The sequence below is a fragment of the Bos taurus genome, chromosome 3 (assembly GCF_002263795.3).
Source record: "Bos taurus isolate L1 Dominette 01449 registration number 42190680 breed Hereford chromosome 3, ARS-UCD2.0, whole genome shotgun sequence".
Taxonomy (NCBI): domain Eukaryota; kingdom Metazoa; phylum Chordata; class Mammalia; order Artiodactyla; family Bovidae; genus Bos; species Bos taurus.
Genome location: NC_037330.1, coordinates 41,915,218 through 41,924,469, shown reverse-complemented (window position 1 = coordinate 41,924,469; position 9,252 = coordinate 41,915,218).

The window sequence follows — 9,252 nt, the reverse complement described above, 5'->3', positions numbered from 1 at the left end:
CATGAGTTTGGGTGAACTCTGGGAGTTGGTGATGGACAGGGAGGCCTGGCATGCTGCGATTCATGGGGTCACAAAGAGTCGGACACAACTGAGCAATTGAACTAAACAAAGACCAACAGTAACATTAAATACAGAAAGCTTGAAATCCCTAAGCAAAAAAATGGTACAATTCATTTGGAAGAAAATACATCACTACTGTGACATTAATTACTAATTTCCAAGTTTCAGTTTTTGGTATATGTGCCACCTGTCAGAGGAAGCCCCTAATTCCCCAGTTGTTTAATGTGATGCTAATAGTTTCTAACTTGAAATATGTTCATATGATTTTATCTTTAAGAAAATAACCTTTTGAGTGTAATTTACTTTGCATATACTGATTCCCTATTAAAATATTAAATAACTTTAACCTTTTCTTTCTGTCCCTTTTTCTCTTTTTTTCCTTCCTTCTTTTCTGCTGCCTTTCTTTCCTCTCCCATTCCTGTGTCCCTCACCCATTTGTTCTTTGGGTTCCATAACTAAATAAAATTTCAACTAGCCGATAAATTCATGCTTCCTACAGGTACTTATTCTTTTTTTTGACTGTGCTGGGTCTTTGTTGCTCTTGTAGGTTTCCTTACCCTGCAGCTGGGATCTTAATTCCAAGACCAGGGACCAAATCCACGTCCCCTACATTGGAAGGTGGATTCCTAACTACTGGATCACCAGGGAAGTCCCTCTTGAACAAAGTTGGTGAGGGGCACGCAGCAAACAATAGCAACCGAGGACCTGCCTCAACCTGGTTCCTGGGGCCGTCGGTAGCCCCGAGAAGAGCGAAAGGCCCAATAGCAGCTAATATTGTATCAATACTTGCCCATCCTGGTGAGAGGGAAAACATATCTGGATTCAGTTTGAATATTTGAAAACTTACCTTTTCTGTATCTTATTTGTGAGGAGACAGGTTCATAAGCTTTATAAACAAACACAAAACAAAGCCTTGTAGAGCCCCAATTCATCTAAGAACCTCTTTGTTGTTGTCGTTCAGCTGCTAAGTTCTGTCCAACTCTTTACGACCCCGTGGACTGCAGCACTGCCAGGCTTCCCCGTCCTCCACCATCTCCCAGAGTTTGCTCAAACTCATGTCCGTTGAATCAGTGTTGCCATCCAACCATTTCATCCTCTGTCGCCTCGCTCTCCTTCTAGTCTCAATCTTTCCTAGCATCAGTGTTTCCTAAGAACCTCTAGTTTGCCCTTTTTCATTAATAAGATTTAATCTAAAAATGGGAACCAGGAACACCTCACTATTACCAGGTGACACATGAAGTGACTTTTGCTGACGGTGTGAGTTCTCCTTGATATTTACCGAGACTCCCTTAGTGAATACTTGGCGCTGTGTTTAGGTCAGAAAATATAAATCATGTAAGTAAAACACTGTTGTTTGCCTTTTTTTTTAATGTAGGAAAAGGATAATCAGTTTTATTTGATGGGCTATGCAGGTTCTAAACTATTGATGACTCATTATATACTTAATTTAGAATTTAAAGAAGGAATTCAGAAAAATGGAGCTTTTAGGAAGCTTTTTATTTATTGCTGTAGAAAGGTCAGTTTGTATCAGAAATGGGCTTGTTTTGGCATTTTATATACATTATAATGATTTATCTTCTTGTAATTTAAACAGATTATATCAGAAGCAGAGGACCTAATGAGTAAATTTAGATTTTGAAAGAATAGTTAAGATAACTTTACATGGTATATGCAGAATAAAAAGGTATAATAGAAGAAGTTATACATGATAAAAATTCTACACTGAATAATCCAGTAATTGGAGTTATCCTTCAAAAATGTAAATATGATTTCCTTAATTAAAGTAACTCTTTAGACAAATTGATGACAAGCACATGTCAAAGTTTAATTTCAAACTTGCTATAAATGAAGAGGCCTCTGAAAAAGCTAATTTAAAGACTCATTCTTGGTAGAGATATTTTATATAAAATTTAATTGCAGACAATAAGAGTATTAGGCTCCTCATAAGGCTAGGTAGACGGGTGATGGATAATTCCTTTTCCAGAAGAAATTCTTAATTTAATTAAAATATACCAGGATACTGTTTAAGCATTATTAGGAATGGCATGTATTTCTCAAAAAGGGTTATACATTATATCTTATAAAATCCAGGTTTGGTGCAATTTTCTTTCCGTGACAGTTCTCTGTTTGTGACCTCAAATTGCTTCCCATACTACTCAGGATAAAATCTTGATCCTTGTAAGACTTCATATAGTCTGATGTCATTTCATATGACTTGACTTCTTCCTTCATGTTTCTTGAATGTGCTCACGATGCTGCAGCCGCAGAGCTTTTTGTCTTGGCTGTTCCCTCTGCCTGGAATATGTGTATCCTACACAAGCTCACAGCTTGCCCCTCAGTTCTTTCACGTCTCTGCTGAAATGTGACATCTTTTAGAATCACAACCCTCCCAAATGTAAATTGGTGTGGTCACTATGGAGAACAGTATGGAGGTTCCTTAAAAAACTGAAAATAGAGTTAATATATGATCCAAGATCCCACTTCTGGGCATGTAACTAGACAAAACTATAATCCAAAAAGATTATAGTTTTCAGCATTTCACTGTAACACTCTTTAGAATAGCCAAGACGTAAGAACAACCTAAATGTCCATCAAGAGAGGAATGGATAAAGATGTGATACCTATATGCAATGGAATATTACTCAGCCATAAAAAGAATGAAATAATGCCATTTGCGTAACATGGATGCTAGAAATGATCATACTAAGTAAGACAGAAAAAGAAAAATATCATTATGGTATTGCATGTATATGGAATCTAAAATAAATGAACTTATTTATAAAACAGAAACAGATTCACAGATGTAGAAAACAAATGTATGGTTACCAAAGGAGAAAGGGGGCAGAATGGGATAATTAGGAATTTGGGATTAACATATACTTACTATTATATATAAAATAAACAACCAGGTCCTATTGTATACCACAAGGAATTATACTCAATTATCTTATAATAACCTATATGAGAAAAGAATCTGAAAAAGAATTGCTGAATTACTTTGCTGTATACCTGTAACTGATACAGCACTGTAAAAAAAAAAAACTATTCAAATAGAAAGATAGGAAAATAATCACAATCCTTCCAAGTTCCGTTCCTTCTCTGTCACCCTCCATCTCCTGCTCTATTTATATTTTAAATGTCACTGTCTGGCATTTAGATACAACATCTACTTACTGTTTGTTGCCCATTCTTTCCAGTTCCCACCAGAGCATGTGTCATCATGAAGTTAGGACTTTGTTTTATTCATTGCTATATTCCCAGGGCCTAGATCAGGACCTGGCTTGCAGCACATGTTATGGGCTGAACTATGTCCCTCTAAATTCACAGGTTAAAGTCAATCCCGAAGGACTTCAGAATGTGGCCGTATTTGGAGGTAGGGTTCTTAAAGAGGTAATCAAGTTAAGATGAGCTCATTAGAGAGGCCTTAATCCAGTATGACTGGTACATGGACATGTACAGAGGGAAGGTGATGTGGAGACAGAGGGAGGAGACAGCCATGCACAAGCCCAAGGGAGAGGTCTGGACCACATCCCTGATTCAGAGCCCTCTGAAGAACTGAACTCTACTAATACCTTGATGTCAGACTTGCAGCCTGCAGGACTCTGAAAAAAATTAATTTCTGTTGTTTAAGCCACCCAGTCTATAGTACTTTGTTAACTGTAGCTCTAGAAAACTAATAAAGCACACGCGCTTAATAAGTATCTGTTAAATGAATAAATAAATGGTATAGAACATTTTTGTAAGGATAAGAGGTAGTGATATTGTTGAACACTTATCCAAAAAGGAACATAGAGGATGATTTCTCAATAGAAACTTAAAGTTGGCAAGGAAACAAGATATTGATTTGACGGGAGAGTAGGGATGCTTTAGCCTCTGTGTAATCTACTGCAAGGTTGAACCTGTGTCTTCTGCTTGGCAGGATTCTTCACCACTGAGTCATCTGGGAAGCCTGACAAAAACAGATCAGCCAATACACTGATGTCTTGGAGGTAATTTTACCACTCAGAAGTTTGAGAATACAATGCACTTGGACTTGGGGCTTAACTATCACCAACAAAGAGGAGAACACATGGGTACATGATGGTGATCTGAATGTTAAAGGAAGTGACTCTCTCATCCTGGGGTTTGATGTCAAGAATATTGGTTATTACCAGACATATTCACTGGACTTGGGAAAATCAGACTGAAAACTGTGAAGAGAAAAGATAGGTATTAGTTTCATCAAAAACACCAACTGGCAAGAAACACAGGCTGGTCTAAATAACATCCCTCTGACATTGCTCTTACACATGGCTTCAGTGAGGATGTACTGAGGATCTCGGATAAAGGATCCACAGGTGGCATATTCATAAATCATGGAGGGAGGGACACAGGGCTGAGACTGAACACAAGAGTGGCATAAATCAACGTGACCAGTCTTAGGAAACCTGCAGACAGGATATACCAAGACTCTCCAAAATGCTAAGGACAGTTCAGTCCAGTTCAGTCGCTCAGTCGTGTCCGACTCTTTGCGACCCCATGAATTGCAGCATGCCAGGCCTCCCTGTCCATCACCAACTCCCGGAGTTCACTCAAACTCACGTCCATCGAGTCGGTGATGCCATCCAGCCATCTCATCCTCTGTCGTCCCCTTCTCCTCCTGCCCCCAATCCCTCCCAGCATCAGGGTCTTTTCCAATGAGTCAACTCTTCGCGTGAGGTAGCCAAAGTACTGGAGTTTCAGCTTTAGCATCATTCCTTCAAAGAACACCCAGGACTGATCTCCTTCAGGATGGACTGGTTGGATCTTGCAGTCCAAGGGACTCTCAAGAGTCTTCTCCAACACCACAGTTCAAAAGCATCAATTCTTTGGCACTCAGCTTTCTTCACAGTCCAACTCTCACATCCATACATGACCACTGGAAAAACCATATCCTTGACTAGATGAACCTTTGTTGGCAAAATAATGTCTCTGCTTTTGAATATGCTATCTAGGTTGGTCATAACTTTCCTTCCAAGGAATAAGCATCTTTTAGTTTCATGGCTGCAATCACCATCTGCAGTGATTTTGGAGCCCCCCAGAATAAAATCTGACACTGTTTCCACTGTTTCCCCATCTACTTCCCATGAAGTAATGGGACATGTCAATTTTGATATAATGTGTTAGAGACGAGACACGAAGCAAGGAATGTTTCTCACAAAGAAAAAGCAGAACTGCTCAAGTCCTATTTTGTTTTCATACTCATTACCCAGAAAAATAATTTCAAAATTGGAAAACCTAAACAAGCAATTTAAAAAAGGAATTCCAAGGCACTCTAGGTCAGGGTAACAAATGAAGAATTCATTGCTTTGAGCGAGATCAAACCCCAGACCTGAAAGAACAGCGTCCCTGAGTCCTGAGAAGATGTGCAGGTAGAATGCCAAAAAGTTATCATTCATTTCTTAGGAATCATGGAGGCTAACAAAGTCATTTAGAGATACACAATGCATCGATTTTCAAAAAAAAAGAGAAAAGATAATTTCTAAAAAGTATGAACGATTGAGTTGCCATAGATTTTTGTTATTAAATAGAATATTAAGCAGATGGTTTGTAAATGCTGAAAAAAGGAAATGGAAGTCACCAGTTGTTATCCATTGTTGTTATTTGAAGTTCCATGCATTTTTGTGGGATCCATGTCACTAAAAAGAATTCATGCCAAATCAAGCTTGTTTGTTTTTGGAAAAATTACCAGTTGGTGGCTGGGGGAAGCATCTGAGACATACTTGATCTTAATATTATTAAGGTATTTGTTGCTAATGATAGCCATTTTAACTGCCAACTGGTCAGTCATTCCCTCATCCACAGCAAGACCTGAGATGAACTTACAACCTTCCTCTGCAGAAGCTGTTTTTCTTTATGTCCTATTAGAGGAACCAGCTGCCAGTCTTCTAAGATGGAGTCCTCTTAGTAATCCTTGATGCTTTGCTTCTTTCTCTGTAGTGGATTATTGTGACACAGTCATCTTTCTCTCATGGCCCTGGCTCTGGATCATATTCTAGGCTGCCACCTGAGTTCTTGAAATGCAGATCTGCTTGTGCTTACAACTTTGCTGGTTTCTTGATGTCCACAGGATAAAGTCCCAGCACCTACAGAAAACATGTCATGGTCTGCTCCTGGCTTTCTAAGAAAAATAGTGACCTTTCAAAGCACTGCACAGAGCCCTTGATTTTGCTATATTGAACATTTTGTTATTCTCATTTCAACGTGTGTGTGCCTGCTAACTTGCTTCAGGCCTGTCTGACTCTGTGCGACCCCATGGACTATAGTCTACCAGGCTCCTCTGTTCATGGGATTCTCCAAGCAAGAATACTGGAGTGGATTGCCATGCCCCCCTCCAGGGAATCTTCTCGATCCAGGGATTGAGCCTGTGTCTCTTATGTCTCCTGCATTGGCAAGCGTGTCCTTTACCAACAGTACCACCTGGGAAGCCCCTTATTTCAATGCACTATACTTTTAATTCCTTGCCCTAACAGTGGTAGTCTCTCTGTTTACTATGTCTGATTTCCTTTTCTGCCTGGCACACTCCTACTCGTACTACAAAGCCAGGCCATTGTCCCCTGCTTCCCCCAGGCAACCATAAGTTCATTTTCTAAGTAATAGCTGACTTTTTAATTCCCCCAGAGTTTGTATTTTATTACTGGAATCTTAGAGGGAAAATCTGAGCTTTTTGAGTGAAACTATGTGTGTGTCTAAGTCTTAGTAGAGGGAGATGGGGACACAAGACGCTCTCCCCTGTCCCCTGCCCTGTTTCAGTGTGGGTCACAGGTGGCAGGTTAACAGTCCACTCACTAAGGTCACCTGACCAGAGTCACAGCGGGATTGACTCCTATCTTCCTTCTTTCCTGACAGGAACCTCCTGCTGCCCAAAGCTGTGGGGCTGGTTCCCGGGTGGCCTCTCAACTCTCCATCTATCCCCGCCCACTTCTCCGCTCCCATCATGCGGTGTCGGAGTTATCACTGGTCCTTCACCTGAAAGTGTCCGACTCTCTGCGACCCCGTGGACTGTAGCCCCCCAGGCTCCTCTGTCCATGGGATTCTCCAGGCAAGAATACTGGAGTGGGTTGCCATTTCCTTCTCCAGGGGATCTTCCCAACCCAGGGATCGAATCCAGGTCTCCCACATTGCAGGCAGACACTTTAACCTCTGAGCCACCAGGGAAGCCCATTCACCTGAAGTAACTGATTTACTTCTCAGGTCACCCTGACAGAAGGTAAATCCCATGCTCTCCTGAAGGGCAGAGCCCTGCCTCAGGCTGGGGTCCAGCTGGTTCCAGAGGCTGAGCCCTGCCTCTAGGGGGTCTCTTCAGCCACTCCTCACATCCTTCTCCACTCTCTCTGCCAATCACTCTCCCTTCAGCTTCTTTATCCTGTTTTCTGTGATCCCATCTCTTTCCTCTTTCCACAAACTTCTTGAAAGCATAGTCAATTCTTGCAGCCTATGCAGTCTGAGAATTCACTTATCTCTTCATTTGCTTGAATTTGCTTTCTACCCCACCTTCTTTCTTAAACCTCTTCAAGGTCACTAATAAAACCGGCCGCTCATCTAAGGATTTTTTTTTTTTTTTTTTGATCTCCATATTTCTCATTCTGTCTAGAGCATTAGACACCATTTATACCAAACCTTGAAAATTTAATTTTCCTTCTCTGTGATCTGTATATCCTGGACCTTGCCAAGCTATGATCACAAAAATAACCTTTTATATGCAAATAATCATGACTCCCTTGAAAGAAGTTAAGTGTTTCACTGAGTTTTCTTTCTCAACATCTTTGGAGATGTCCAGGGAATTCTTTCATGTTTCATACATTTTACTCTGATTGTCACAGGTCATACTAAGGGGCCAGCCCAAATATGACATTTTCCCTGCACGTCCTTGTCATTTCATGTTGGGTTGTTCCAGGTCGCTCCTGCTCTCTGTACCCTATTTTCTTGTCTCACTGCCAGTGACCTTCGTCAGACCCCAGCTTCCTGGGCACTGATGTCCTCTGCTGGTGACCCTCTCATTTTCTTACTTAGCCTTGGGGAAAGGACCCTCCCTTTCCTTAACTGCTCCTCTCTAAAACATGGAGCTGATCCTTCAGTTATTACTAACCATGACTTACCTTGCAGCCTAAATGCAGGTCAAAGCCTGACCTCAGGAACCCTCAGTGTGTTTACACCTCAGAATTCCTTGTCCCATAAATGAGGGATCCTCCAGAAATTCACACCTTTCTGCCTCCCTTTTACTTATTTATTAAAATGCTTCTTCATCTGCCTCCTTTTCTAGCATTTCTGTTTTCCATTTTCTAAAAGAGAGATTCTTTCCTGGCTTCTTTTACCTCTCTATCTTTTAGTTCTTCTGTCTCAGTACTTCAAGTATAAACTCTGTGTAGCTCATTAAATGAGCTTCCCCCGTGGCTCAGCAGTAAAGAATCTACCTCTAATGCAGGAAATGTGGGTCAATCCCTGGGTTGGGAAGATCCCCTGGAGGAGGGCATGGCTACCCACTCTAGTTTCTTGCCTGGAGAAGCCCATGGACAGAGGAGCCTGGCGGGCTGTAGTCCAAAGGGTCGCAAAGAGTTGGACACGACTGAAGTGACTGAGCACAGGCACAGGCAGCTGATTAAATACAATTAGGGACCTTCTCCCTGACCTCCAGATACATATGCCTAGGTGTTTACTTGAAATCTCCACCCAAACATCTCATAGGCTCCTTTAATGAAGTATTTTTGAGAGCTACTCCTTTGAGGCATAGGTAGCTGTGAGAAAAATCATCTGTTCTGGGGCTTTCAAACCTATGTTTCAGGGGGAAAAAAAAAAAAATATATATATATATATGTGTGTGTGTATATATATATGTATATAATATATGCACATTTTTGAAAATTTACCTCTAAACGCAAACCAATGAGAATCCCTCTCCCTTTACCATGCTTCCTACTCTTAATTGACCCCAGGGTGGGAGCTATTACACCATGGCCATGCACATGGCTGGGTACCCTAGATGCAGGCTCTGACCACTGTCCCCTGCCAGCTTGCTCTTTCATCCTTTGTCCACAACTCCCAGGGACTGTGGACCTTCAGGCTACAGGATCCATTGCCCGAAAGTGTTCTGACAGAAAATGGGGTAGCTGTGGTCAAGGTTACTGTAAAGAAAATGCTTGCATTAAGTGGAAGGTTTTTTACTAAATCACCTTT